Here is a 15,341-nt window from a genome sequence, read left to right on the forward strand (position 1 = left end):
GCCCACAGATGCGTACTGCAGGGGACCATTTGATCACACCAACGGGAACGTGCACATCGTGGTTAATCGTGCAAGGCCAAACATTCCTAGAAACGTTCGTAGTGCTAGACGAGTGCTCCCGGGACGTCATACTCGGCATGAACTTTTGACTGAAAACGGTGCCCTGATTGATCTGCAATCGCAGTCCGTCAAGTTCTCGACCGAGGCCATATCGGTCGGTAGTGTTCTCTCAGCGGCGCTGCAATTCTAGACGAACACGTGACCGTGCCTCCACGTTCCAGTGTAATGATAACCGTCGGCTCAAAGAACATACGGCAAATTGAGGGTGTCGTGGAAAGCAAGCAGTTGTTGCTTCTGGACAGAGTACTTTCCGTCACCAGGGCGGTTGTCTTCCTCGAAGATAGCACGGTCGACGTTCTGCTCACAAATTTCAGCAACGAACATCAGCACCTTAACAAGGGAACGACTGTGGCGTATATTGACGCTCTTAGTGAAACTAGCTGTGTGCGCACTTTAACGACTGCTCGATCTCTTCCGTGGTGCCTTCGCGTCGTCGTCACGCGTCGGCGGACGCATCTTGCGAAACATCGCATATTTACTGATGAAAATGTTCCACCACTCCGCAAGTCACCTTATCAAGTGTCCAGTAAAGAACGTGAGGTTATCAGCACACAAGTGAAAAAAATGCTCGCCAACGACGTTATTCGCCTTCTAGAAGCCCGTGGGCGGCACCTGTCGTGCTTGTGAAGAAGAAGGACGGCACCTTACGATTCTGTGTTGACTACCGTCGGTTACACAACATCACTAAAAAGGATGTGTACCCGATACCCAGAATTAACGACGGTTTGGATCGCTTATGCGCCACCAGATATTTATCCTGCATGGAATTGAAATCGGGATATTGGCAATATGAGGTAGACGAGAGGGACAGCGAAAAAACGGCATTCATCACTCCAGACGGCCTGTACAATTTTCAGGCCTAAAGTTTTTAGGCCATGTTGTGAACTACGAAGGAGTCCTTCCAGATCCCGAGAAAACATCCGCCATTGCCAATTTTCCACCGCCGCGTGATCAGAAGGAAGTTCGTCGATTCCTCGGACTATGCGCGTATTACCGCTGCTTCGTGGTGAATTTCTCTAAAATTGCCTCACCCCTTACTGCTAAGACAAAGGAGCATGTACCGTTCAAGTGGGAACCACCACCGCAAAAGGCGTTTCAAGAGCTTGAACGCCGCCTGCAGTCACCTCCAGTGCTGGCGCACTTTGATGAGCTTGCAGACAAAAGGGTCCACACCGATGCAAGCAACGTTGGTCTCGGCGCTTTTCTAATTCATACTCCGGAAAAAGGTGGATAATGGTAGCCACTGATTATCTCACACGTTATGCGGAGACAGCATTTCTTCAAAGTAGCACCACCACCGAAGTAGCGCAGTACTTTGTTCATCAAATCGCCTTACATCATGGTGCTCCACAAGTTTTGAATACGGACAGAGGGGCCGCCTTTGCCTCGTAGCTCCTGCACCATGTACTAATTTTCAGTCACACTAGTCGCCGTAAGACGACTTCTTATCCCCAAACTAACGGACTCACGGAACGTCTAAACACTTGCGGACAAGACGCTTGCGGACATGCTTTAAATGAACGTGGACGTGGAACATAAAACCTGGGACGACATTCTACCCTACGTCACGTTCGCATACAATACAGCCGTGCAGGAAACAACCAACATGACACCGTTTGGCCCAGTTTATGGACGTCAGGTAAAACAACACTCGATGTCATGCTGCCTCATGTCGACGATCATCCAAATGACGACGTTGCGTCCTTCCTACAACGCGCCGAAGCTGCCTGGTAAATCGCGCGGGTTCGCATTCGGGACCAATAGGGCCAGGACGCGCAACGCTACAACCTACGGAGGCGGCATGTGGAATACCACCCAAGTGACCTTGACCTATCCGACGACGCGGACTGAGTGAAAAGCTCTCGCGCCGCTATTTCCTTCCTTACAGAGTTGTGCGACGCCTTGGAAACCTGAATTATGAAGTCGTCCTTCATGAGACTCAACAATCACGCCGCCACCCCCGGCCCGAGGTGGTCCATGTGGTTCGCCTGGAGCCCTACTAGGCAAGGACACCCTAAGTCTACTCGCGACCCCCTGCTTTCTTTCCAGCATCGGGTCAATGCTTTTGGAGGAGGGGGCTAATAACGCCAATGCTCGTGCAGACAAACGCGACTATCAAGAAGCAGAAGAAGAGCTCGACCAGGGCTACGCCGCTTCTGACTCCGGACGCTCAACTCCAACGTGACTGTCGGCTATTTAACGCCAACGTGACAATAATTCATAATTTTTTTTGCAGCGAAAACCTACCGTCGCAGTCTCGAATTCTGCTTAATATCGAAGGATTAGAACAAACACTATCTTGAAGTGTCGAAGCAATTATTTTTGTTTGTCTTGTGCCTTGTCTTCTCTTTGGCGCTGCTAGCGCGCTTCCGTTCAAGCAGCACTTATTAAAGTCAGTGCTCGATTCTATTGGCTTAGCTAATTGCTCGTTTCGGAGGGTAAATTCCTCGTCCATTGTTCAAATGCTCTAGAGAGTCTCACATGATTAGATTTTTCATGTAATCAACTGCCATTGATTATATCAGTTGGAAGGGGGTTTAATAGCTCAAGCACCCCCAGAACCAGGAAGGCAGAACCAGGCGCAGAACGAGGCCTTCTAGGCGTCCGCGGTTATTCTAGAGCCCGGCAGCAGCCCGCGCTCAGCGATAGCACTGCCGCTACCTCGTTGTCACATCTTCGTCTTTACAATGGCCCCCGGGGATGAAAGGAGCCATCCTGGCGACTCAAGGCGTAGTGCAGATCAAGGGGTCATGGTAAGGCTTGAGGCGACTGACATGCACCGTTTCACGGCCACGACGGCGAAGGTCAGAGGAGGGTGTCAGTGGTTCGACGACATAGTTAACAGGGGAAGGTTGAGAAAGAACACGGTAAGGGCCTTGATATTTGGCTTGGAATTTGGACGACAGGCCAGGAGAGCCAGCAGGGACCCAGAGCCAGACTAGTGAGCCGGGGGAAAGGGGTAAGTGAGTTTGACTACCGGAATCCCGACGCTCTTTTTGTCGATTCTGGTCAGCAGACGTGAGGGAACGGGCGATCTGGCGGTATTGCTCGGCATACTTGGCAATTTCAGAAGCAGTTGCGCAGTCAGATGCATCAAGATGGTAGGGAAGAATGGTGTCAAGCATGCTTGTAGGTTCGCGGCCGTAAAGAAAGAACGGAGAATAGCCTGTGGTGGACTGGACGGCGGTATTATATGCGTAGGTGACGAACGGAAGAACGAGGTCCCAGTTGGAATGGTCGGTACTGATATACATGGTGAGAATGTCACCGAGTGTGCGGTTAAACCGTTCGGTGAGGCCGTTGGTCTGAGGATGGTACGCTGTGCAGGTTCTGTGAACGATGCGGCACTCTTGCAGAAGCGCCTGGACAACCTCGGATAAAAACACACGGCCGCGGTCGCTCAGAAGCTCACGAGGGGCGCCGTGGCGGAGAATTAGCTGGCGGAGAATGAAGAAGGCCACGTCTCGCGCTGTAGCCGCCGGAAGAGCCGCCGTTTCAGTATAGCGCGTGAGATGGTCTATGGCGACTATAACCCAACGGTGACCTCAAGGGGTAGAGGGCAGGGGCCCGTAAAGGTCGATGCCGACGCGATCAAAGGGACGGGCAGGGCAAGGTAATGGCCGCGATGGGCCAGAAAGGCGCTGTGACGGAGACTTGCGGCGTTGGCACGCAATGCATGAGTGAATGTACTTGCGTAAAAAGCTGTACATTCCACGCCAGTAGTACCGGTGCCGAAGTCGAGTGTAGGTTTTCAAAACACCAGCATGAGCAGTCTGGGGATCGGCATGGACAGAGGCGCAGACATCAGCTCGTAGTTGGCGAGGGATGACGAGGAGCCATTTTCGACCGTCGGGCATGTAATTGCGACGATAGAGGAGACCGTCATGCAGAGTGAAGTGGCGGGCTTGTCGCCGAAGTGAGCGAGAGGCAGCTGCCGTAGGGGGCCCAGACAGATGGTGCACGAGAGAGGTAATCCAGGGGTCCTTGCGCAGTTCCACAAGCATGTTTACCGGGCGCAACGAGGACAGCTCGGAGTCAATGCTCGAGATGGTCGCAGTGTCGGAAGGCAGCGGAGACCGGGAGAGGGCGTCAGCGTCAGAGTGCTTACGGCCAGAGCGATAGACGACTCGAATGTCGTACTGCTGGAGGCGCAGAGCCCAGCGGCCAATGCGACCCGATGGATCCTTCAACGATGACAGCCAGCACAAAGCGTGATGATTGGTGACTACGTCGAAGGGGTGGCCGTAGAGGTATGGTCGGAATTTGGTTATCGCCCCCAAATTGGCCAAGCATTCTTTTTCTGTGACGGAGTAATTGAGCTCGCCCTTGGACAGCGTGCGGCTCGCGTAGGCGACAACGTATTCTGGAAATCCAGGTATTCGCTGGGCGAGCACAGCACCAATGCCCACGCCGCTAGCATCTGTGTGTACTTCTGTCGGGACGTTAGGGTCGTAATGGCGAAGGATGGGAGGTGAAGTAAGGAGTCGACGTAGGGTAACAAAAGCTTCATCGCACTCAGAGGACCATGACGACAAGGAGTTCTGGGCTTGAAGCCGCGTCAAAGGCGAAATGATTATAGCGAAATTTCGGATGAAGCGCCGAAAGTAGGAACAAAGGCCAATGAAACTCCGCAGTTCTTTGAGAGTAGAGGGCTTTGGAAAGTCTGCAACAGCGCGAAGCTTTGCCGGATCCGGAAGGATGCCCGCTTTGGATACGACATAGTTGAGTACGGTCAGTTGGCGAGCGCCGAAGTGGCATTTCTTCAAATTTAGTTGCAGGCCGGCGGTGGTGAGGCAGGTCAACACTTGGCGCAGACGAGTCAGATGTGTGGAGAAGTCGGCCGAGAAAACAACGATGTCGTCGAGGTAGCAAAGACACGTCTTCCAGCGCAAGCCGTGCAAGACGTTATCCATCATGCGTTCGAATGTTGCGGGGGCATTGCAAAGACCAAATGGCATGACGTTAATTCGTATAGTCCGTGGGGCGTGACGAAAGCAGTTTTTTTACGATCGCATTTGGACATGGGGATTTGCCAGTATCCAGAACGCAGATCCAGGGACGAAAATAATTACGCACCTTGCAGACAATCGAGGGCGTCATCGATGCGTGGTAGAGGATAAACGTCTTTCCTAGTTATTGCGTTTAGGCGGCGATAATCCACACAGAATCTTATGGAGCCATCTTTCTTTCGAACCAGCTCGACCGGGTATGACCAAGGGCTGTGCTACGGCTGTATAATCCCACGCTCGAGCCTGTCGTCCACTTGCTCGTTGAGGACTCGACGCTCTGTCGCTGACACGCGATATGGGCGCTGTCGCAGAGGTAGATGGGAGCCGGTATCGATGGTATGGTGGACATGTGAAGAACGCCCGAGGGGAGACTGGCACGCGTCAAACGATGTACGAAATTGGTGTAACAGGTGGAACAGCTGGTCACGGTAGGGAGAAGTGAGATCTTGATCGATGGCGCTATACAGAATGTCAGAGGGCGGTGGGGGTGACAGGGGAACAGGAGTAAGAGAGTCCAGCGATGGCGGGAGAGCAGTTTCTCGGTCGTCGTCAAGTTGCAGAAGTTCAGCCGGTTCGACGCACCCAAGGCATTCACCATGAATCAGGGTCACTGGAGATGAGAGAGGGTTGCTGACGAGCATGGCTGTCGTTCCGGAGGTCACCGTGAGGACAGCGAAGGGTAGCGGCATGTTCTTGCCGCGAAGAGATAACTCCGAGGGGGTAAAGAGTACAGTTACAGCAGGTTGGTTGCGCGGTGAGGCGCACGAGAGGGATACAAGGACAGAGGAATTTGCCGGGAGCTCGACATCGTGAGACAGGTGTACTTTGGCCGGATATTCAGGAGACGGTGCGGCCGGGTAGGCGTTGGGCAGGGCAGAGAAAGTAACTTCGGCGCGGGCACAATCGACGACGGCGGAGTGCTCAGAAAGAAAGTTCCATCCTAGAATTACGTCATGGGAGCAAGAGGAGAGGATCAGGAATTGAATGATGTACAAGACGTCTCGAATAACGACTCGCGCGGTGCAGGTTGCGAGCGGCTCGACCTGTTCGGCGGTAGCAGTGCGAGGAGAAACTCCCGAAAATGGCGTCATGACTTTCTTCAGTTTGCGACAAAATTTCGCGTCCATAATTGAGACAGCAGCTCCGGTGTCCACGAGAGTACAGGTTGCAACACCTTCGACAAAAACATCAATAACGTTTGTTGGTGAGAGCAGATGCCTTGTAGAGTTCCCAGGGGAAGCAGCTCTTGCCTCGGGAACTGCGCTCATTAGTTTTCCGCAGCGGAAGGGCTGGCCCGACAGCGCATAGGAGATAGGGAACGGCGCCGCGGAGAAGAGGAACGATGAGAGGTGGCAGCCTGGCGGTTGGTAGAGAAGGCAGGAGGCAATGGGTCCGCTTGCACGCGGGGCGGCTGTATATCAGGAGCTTATTGGTTTACGTTTTTTTTATGGCAGCTCCACCATACTCTTTGTATAGAAGACCCATACTCAGATGGTGGCAGGACGTCAGCAGGCGAAGAAGGACGTCTGCGGCAGTAGCTGGCTACATGGCCGGCGAAGCCGCAGGCAAAGCAAATAAGCCTATTGTCGCGAGTACGCCACAAACGACCGTAGTGCGAGACTGCCGGCGTGAAGCGAGGCGACGGTTGTGCCACCTGAGCCCGATGCGAGAAATCAGGCGGGGCCGTCGAAGGTGGCGACGCTTGAGTGGCGTCTTGAAAAGGGCTCAAGGGATGGGATGGTGCTCTGGCAAGAACGGCGGCGTACTAAGAGGGAAAGCCACAGGTTGCTGGGGCAGGGGTGGCAGGGCCTCCGCGACGTGTGCTCGGATCATCTGCTGAAGGGTGGGAGACAGCGCTGGCGGGGGGGTCCGAACTCCAGAGATGAGCGCTAGTTGGTGTGCGATCTCCTCTCGAATGAACTTCTGAATGTCATGCCTGAGCTGCTGCCCTCCTGCGGTCTCGACATCAGCGGACAGGACGTCGGCAGGCTGTACGGTGCGACGAGGACGCGTTGCTTGCGGAGCTCCTCGTAGCTCTGGCACAAGCTGATGACGGAGGCCACGGTGGCCGGCTGCTTGGCTAGAAGCATTTGGAACGCATCTTCATCGATACCCTTCATGATATTTTGGATCTTATCAGCCTCGGTCATATTGCTGTTCACGCGCTTGCAAAGATCCACCGCATCCTCAATATAACTAGTAAATGTATCGCCAGGCTGCTGAGCCCGTTCGCGTAAGCGCTATTCGGCGCGAAGTTTGCGCACGCCAGGACGGCCAAATACCTCAGTGAAGCTCGTCTTGAACGTGGACCATGTGGCGATATCGGCTTCGTGGTTACGGAACCAGAGGCTGGCGACATCAGCCAGGTAAAAGATGACGTTTTTTAGTATCATGGCGTCTTCCCAGCGGTTGTGCGTGCTGACCAGCTCGTAGGAAGCCAGCCAGTCCTCGACGTCAGAGTCACCGAGCCCACTGAAGACAGCCGGGTCCCGTTGTCGAGGTGTGCCGGAACAGACAAGCGGAGCAGCCGGTGGCTGGGGAGCCACAAGGGCGTTATTCGGCATTGCTGACGTTACAGTGCCGCTGCGGAGCTCCAGGACGGGATCAGGAGCAACCTCGAGAGGTACGGGGATCGATACCCAGCATATCCACCACTTGGAAGGGGGTTTAATAGCTCAAGCACCACCAGAACCAGGAAGGCAGAACCAGGCGCAGAACGAGGCCTTCTAGGCGTCCGCGATTATTCTAGAGCCCGGCAGCAGCACGCGCTCAGCGATAGCACTGCCGCTACGTCGTTGTCACATCTTCGTCTTTACACAGTAAATATTTGACGAAACCGAATCTCTAGCTCAGGAACGCAGGAAGCTTTCTTGTGGAGTTTGCAATTAGGGGCCTGTTTTTGCACCTCACAAACGTATAGATGGAAAAGCACTCTTCGCCTTTAATAATGCGGTATTTTTCATTTACCTACTTCGTCAAGAAAGCAAAGATGTTGAATATACTGAAGCCTGAAATGTTTAATCTATACAAGCAGTTCATTGTGACTTAAAAAAATGTGAACCATTCCTGTTTTGTACATAGGTGGTCTTAAAGACAAGCAGTTGAGCAGCCATGCACCGATTTGACTTGTTAGAAACGTTTTTATGTAAACCATTAAGCACAAAGCTAGCTTTATGTACTAGCCCTGAGCATTTTTAGGAAAACGTGTTATAATTAAGAAAAAATTCTACATTTACGCAGCAGTAAACATATTACAGATTCAATGCAACGCTAACTACGTACTGCATTTCTTTGCTTTCTCAACTTGCAGCAGAACTGTTCGCGAGCGACATTTTATAAATTCATCGTAATGCGTCGAAGCTGTTTTCCTTGCTTACGCCGCGGTGCTGGAATGACCCTGACACTACTCGTACACCAGATAAATAATGCGACCATAAGGAGAGGACGGAAGCAACAACTGAGCTTGAGCCTATTACGCGTTACACATTAGGAAGCTCTTTTCTCTAAGCCTTTAGAAAGCATTCAAATGAAGAACACGCTTGAATGTGGTGAACGTGGATTTCTTAGATCAATTTGTATTTTTTTATATTTACCACTTTATTTTGAGCGTAGGTTCTTTTCAGAATAATCAGGGACTCTACTCAGTGACGCAGTAGTCCTTCTATTGAACACCAGACATTCACACACATTCAGTCACAAGGCGTTTTCAGATTACGAGTTTCAAAATCGACATTGCGCTGAAAAACACCTGTCTCAGAGAATTTCAATGCTTATTTGAAGCAATACTAGACGCTACAGTGCAGTTGCATTTCTTCAGCGAACTGCTGTTGCCAAATTATGATATGTCGAGTGTGCTCGATAGTTTATTGTATATCACACAAAGAATGAACCAAGCAGTGAAATGGAAGTACGCTGCACATACGGTTTAGAAGAAATTTCTGGCGTCGTGAAGAATTCAGCAGGTGCACAGATCTGAGAATATGACTAACTTTTACACGTCTTCTTGCAGGTCGCTAAACCGAAGTATTTGGAATTTAGTACTCTTACGGAAATTAGTTTTTATTATATTGACCACGAATGCTTAATTTCAACCTTTAATCTTCATAAAGTTCAACGCACTTTTTCAAAAACTGGCCACTGGAATAACACTGTCCCTATTAACATTAAGATAAGTCGCATGACTCCAGAGTGAGTAAGAGAAATAATTAAATGCAGGAAATGAGCCACAAATAAAGGACGGAAAGCTACTGACTGAAATTGGAGTGAGAAAATGATGTAGACCGAAGGTCTACGTGGTAGTAATTTCTAATTAGAAAGAATAAAAGAGGTGCATTTAAGAAGCAAAAAGCAAAGATGAAGCATTGCTGATACCGTTCTTTTCTTAATTATGTCCTCTCTCGCTGAGAGTAAATAAACTTCAACATGTAGGCGCTCAGAATAACTGAATCTAAAAGATTACAGCTCTCCTCTTGAGACATTGGCGTTCACTTTTTAGTCCAGCCTGCAAGGAAAAAATAAAAGATGACCAAGGTAAGCAAGATGGCGCGTCTGTAGACTAAATGGCAGAAAGAGATTGAAGTCTTAAAAACATTAAATTGAACCTATTGAACATATTGAACATATTAAAATTTACTGCATTTAAACGTTGGGCTAACCGTTCTAGCGATATTACGAGCATGGAAGTGTGTATGAATCAATTAAGCTCGAACATAAACTAAAGATAACGGCAGCTACCAGAAATAGGCAGGCGGCAATTGCTTACCTCCTTTACGTTTGTGGCGAAGAAAAGCAGCCTTCGAATACAACGCTTCACTTAGCTGCAAATACGATTTGAAACACTTCGCTTGACTGTCCACCATGTGGTCGCCGTGGCCGGCTGGAAGGTGAAAATAGAAACAAAAAATTCAATAATAACGTTGGTTACCGGGACCCTGTGTTTTCACATAGACTTCAGTTGGTGAATGCGCAGCAAGGAGGCAGGCCCGTCCTGTACTGTCATCGCTCAACAGGTGGCGGTCGCATCTTCTGGATGTGGAACCAGCTCAGGCAGTTTAGTCCGCGCGTAGGCATCATGTTTTCTCTGTGGCGTTATATTTGTTTGGGATTTTGTTTGAGGAGCGAATAAAATTTATTGAACTTATTGAACACAAAGCTGCGCATACATGTTGGTAATGTTGGTAAAGCACAGGGAAGATTTTTAACATGCCAAATTGCGTAGCGCTTTGATATGCATGTGAGTTGTGCTTTGGAAGATAGACGTTCGGTGCAACGACAATTTAATATTTCACACGAACACTGGCATTTCCGCGCGAATAATTCATGAGCTAAGAGAAGAGTTTAGCTCTGCGGTTTTTCGGGAGCCACGAAACATCATTAACTTCCAAGAACATAATGTAAACGGTGACTGCTTCGCAAAGCAGGTGCACAGTGTGCACACAGTGTAACGTAACTTCCCTACCAACATTGGTTATTTCTTCCTAAAGGCATCTAAGGGGTGAAAAAACGAACCTTTTCGAGCCTCCCTTGAAAGTCCGCAAAGGGTTTCGTGCCAGAAGATGCGACTGCGGTAGAGGAGACGAGTGCAATATTATGCAAGATGCGAAACATGGTGCGCTCGCTACTCGACTGGATGTTGGTGCCGTTCATTAACGATTGGAAGATGGATGGTGAGCACACTAACAGCTGGGTGGTTATGGCTTTAAGGAGCAGCGCGGCCTTCAGCTGGGGGGGGGGGGGGGAACCACCCACCCACCAACGGCTCGTGACCAGAAAGACGGGAGTGGCTGGTCGTAGGCCGCGTTCTGCAACACCTGCCATGTTGGAATGCCACCTGTGTAGAAGGAACGGCTCGCCCGGTCATCTCAATAAAGAGGCTGCCTAGCACGCTTCGTGGTGAGATTAGATCACATGCGGTGGCGCTACAATTTCTTCGAAAGCGCGAAGACCACCTATACGAAGTGCTATTGGGCCTGGTGTGCATTTTTTTTGTGGCGACTGATATTCTTGTATCCTTGTCTTTGTGTCTCTGCCGTACTGTCCGCGTTTCAGTTCACGCAGGTAGTATATATCCAGCATCCCTTTTGTGAAAAGTTTAGGCTCTCCGGGGATTTGCTTCTGAATCCACTGTGTGGCTTGTAATGCATCCTTTTTAGTTAAAATATTCTAAAGGGAGTGAATTTGATTATCGAAAGAAGTGCACTTCTCACAAATCATTCTCGTCACTTGAAAGGATGATGGGCGTCTGAAGTGAGTGCTCACAACATTACATCAACGCGTTAAGTGTCCCAAAACCAACAAGGATTTCACACTTTTTAAAATTTTCAGACTTTGGTCTTTGCTAGAAGCCTGATTTAAGTTCGTGCGCATGGCTGAAACTAAACAAACTTGACCCACCTTTTTCCTACAGCATCCAAGGGCTTCCTAAGCAGATTCCATCAAGTAGGAAGCGTATGTCCTGAAAAATAAAAATGGTTCGTAGATTTGGTTAATCCCCTGTTTATTCAATAAACCATCATTTCGCGCCGAGCAACTAGGAAATATCCATCGGGGTCTCAGTGATATGACCAGACTATCATGATCAAAGTCTATTTAATTTCAAATTAGTAGTTTTTCCTTCGGAATGAATGCTTATGAACATGAAGCGCCTTTTACAACTTTTTCTTTATGAGGTACGATTTAAACAAAGCGTGATGATGAAGATTTTGGATTTTGTTTTGGCGCAAGGGCATCTATAGCCAAAGAGCACCATGGCACAAGGTATTTTCGATTTCCCAAGGTCGGGTCAAAGACCTATCAGTGAACAATGATATAAACTTTGAAGTGTACAGTCGTCAACAGTACTCCACTCGGGTTTTTTTCTGCATCTTACACTGAGGATCGTGGCACCATTTAAGCCAAAATAGGCAGTGTAACTTATTTTCGTAAAAATAGCCTTCGCGTTAGATACAAAATATAGAATCTCTACTACATGTTAAAAATACATCAGAAAACTATCTTTTTCGCTTAAGGGCGCGTAAAGGGAGCAACAAACGGCACCATCTGCGAGATACATTCTTATTCGAGGAAAAAAATATGCCTTATTGCATATTTATGCATTATCGCAAAGTAATATTGATGAAATACTTAGCAGCGTTAATAGGATCATTTACCACAACTCCTTTTAATATTTTTCTCAGCAGAACATTGTTTATGTGGTTCTTCCCTGGCTTCGTTGCATTTGTCCATCAGCGAAAGAAGGATTTATTGTCGAAAAAAAATGGATTTAAAATCTTCCTGCCAGTCGGTTGGAAAATAAAGGACTGGTTGCCACCAATTTGGAGTCAAAGGCGTTGTAGCAAAGCTTCTGGGATTGAAGCCTAAATCGATGTCAACACGCGCACTTTAATTGCATTGAGAAATTGGATGGTGATGCTGACACCTGTTTTTATTTATTTATTTATTTATTACTATCAATCCCGTCAGAGATCGTAAGCGGGAGGGCAATCAAATGTTTGGTTTGGTTTATATGGGTTTTAACGTCCCAAAGCGACTCAAGCTATGAGAGACGCTGTAGTGAAGGGCTCCGGAAATTTCGACCACGTGGGGCTCTTTAACGTGCACTGACATCGCACAGTACACGGTCCTCTAGAATTTCGTCTCCATCGAAATTCGACCGCCGCGGCGCATTCAAAAGTACAATGAGATACAAATATAGCAATGATGATTAATCAAAGTAAGTATCCAAACATTACACAAAATTATACATAAGTAAATACGTATAGGAGTTGAAATATATAAAGTAGAGCATGCCACAAGAAATTGGCTGGACAAATAGTTATACCACATGAGAAAAACAAGAGAGGGAGGAACAAATTCATAGTGGCAAAAAAAACAACTAATTATTTAGTTGTAAGTAGTTCATTTTCAACAAGTGCGATAAAAGCATTTATTGTTGATTACTAACAATGGGCATGTTTAAGGTGTTCCATTCGCGTATAGCACAAGGAAAGTACGAATATTTTAAAGAGTCAGCACGTTCTGAAAACTCGTTTAGTTTGTATATGTGGTTGTTACGTGTTTGCGCGTTTCGGATTTTGATATGTATCTTGAAGTGTTGGTTTTGATTGTGTATGAATTGGTACATGATTTCAAGGCGCGCTCATTTAGCTCTGTTTCGAAGGGTTAGTAGTCCCGCGTGGCTGAGTCATTCTGTTGGAAAGTCTGTTAGCCTATGTATGTTAAATATGCATCGGACCGCCTCCCTCTGCACTCCTTTTAATTTTTTAATAAGCTTGTTGCTGAAAGGAAACCAAACAACATTAGCATATTCTTGAACTGGCCTGACAAATGTTTTATATGCAACTAACTTTGTTTCAGATGGTGCTAGTCTGAGGCGTCTGTTAATGAAAAAAAATTGTTTTAAGGCGGTTGATGTGACATTGTTAACATGAGAGTCCCAGCTGAGGCCAGAGGTCAGTGTTATGCCTAAATATTGGTATTCGTAGACCGATGCAAGAGGAATGTTGTTAAAGGCGTACTGAAAAATGGATCTATGTTTCTTTCTGGTTACCGAAAAAGTAACTGATTTTTTAACGTTAATAGCCATCTGCCATTCTTCGCATCACTGTGTCACTGCGCCTAAAGCGTTTTTAAAAGCTATATGGTCACTGACAGAGTTAATTTTCTGGTAAAGTAATCAGTCGTCGGCAAAGAGTTTAATATTGTGAAAAATAATTGCAGGTAAGGTAAAAATAAAAATTAGATATAATACTGGAACTAGAACACTTCCTTGTGGTACACGGAGTGTTACATTGGCTCATGCCGACATCTCGCTGTTAGTTTCGACAAATTGAGCACGGTCGGTGAGATAACCAATAATTCATCCTACAAAAGGGCCAGCTCCTAATGTTGCTTCAAGTTTCGTAATACGTTTAGCGTGCGATACGCGGTCGAAAGCTTTCGAAAATTCTAAGAAAATGAGGTCGATTTGCTTCGGCTGATCAATAGCGATGGATATATCATGTGTTAATTTAATTAGTTGCGTGACTGTAGAAAATGCTTTACGAAAGCCGTGATGAAAAGATATTTTGTTTTCTTCGAAATAAGCTGATGTGCGTTTTAAGATAATGTGCTCGAGTAGCTTGCATACTGTGGTGGATAGTGAAATTGGTGTGAAGTTTGAGGGATCTGATTTGCTTCCTGTTTTGTGGATTGATGTTACTTTAGCTGTTTTCATTAATGAGGAAGGGTGTGAGTTGGCAAAACTTGTTAAAGAGTATTACTACGAATATCGCTACCCATTCGGCATATCCACGCAAGAAAATGTTAGAGATGCTATCAGGCCTTGCATTCTTTTTGTCCAAAATGAATAAAAGGTTTAAACTCCGGCTTCTGTTACAAGAAGGGGTCCTAGAAAGTTGCCTGTGCAAAAACTAGCACGAGGTGTATTTCCGTAGTCTATAGGGAAAATAGGACAAAAATAGTTATTCAGCGTGGCTGCAATATTTCGATTTTCCTCTGAATGGGCTTGGTTTTCATTTGATATTTTAGGGCTTAGGTGACGCCAGATATTTTGGGGAGCATCGTTTGGGAAATTGTTCAGCGTATTTGGAAAATAAAATGTTTTAGATGCTTTTATTTTGTATCTCAAATCAACGATAGCCAATGTTAATTGTGCATCCGTTCTCGGTGACGAATGACTTTTTAGCTTTTTTTCAGTCGTTGAACTTTTCGCTTGGCATTTATTACGGTTCGAGTTATCCATGCATTATGTTTTCGTAATTGTTAGTCTTGGTAGGCACACAATTAGTAACGCAATAAGACACCACGTTTCTGAACCTCTGCCACAATGTTTCCATGTCAGCATTTATGCAATCTGAGAGTTGTTGAAATGATGGTAGTTCTTGCGATAATGTACCAAGTATGGTAGTGTCGTCCGCTTGGCTGTAGTCAGGATACGCTGTTATTGATCGCAAACAAGGTGCATTATAGTGATGCGGGACAGAACACATTACTAGCTAGTGGTCAGACAGGCCGTCTAAAATTTCTACATTAGTTTGTTGACAGGGAAAATGACCACTCAAGAAAACTAAATCTAGAATATCAGAGCTACCTTCTTTTTTTTGTTTGTTATAGCTTATAACAGCTCCGTTTTTGGGGAAGTGGTCCCTTTGTGATATTATCGTGGTGCTCTAAGAATACAGGCAGCCTTCTATTGGTCCTTAGCTTCCTTTA

This window comes from Amblyomma americanum, chromosome 10 (assembly GCF_052857255.1).
Source record: "Amblyomma americanum isolate KBUSLIRL-KWMA chromosome 10, ASM5285725v1, whole genome shotgun sequence".
In the NCBI taxonomy this organism is placed as follows: domain Eukaryota; kingdom Metazoa; phylum Arthropoda; class Arachnida; order Ixodida; family Ixodidae; genus Amblyomma; species Amblyomma americanum.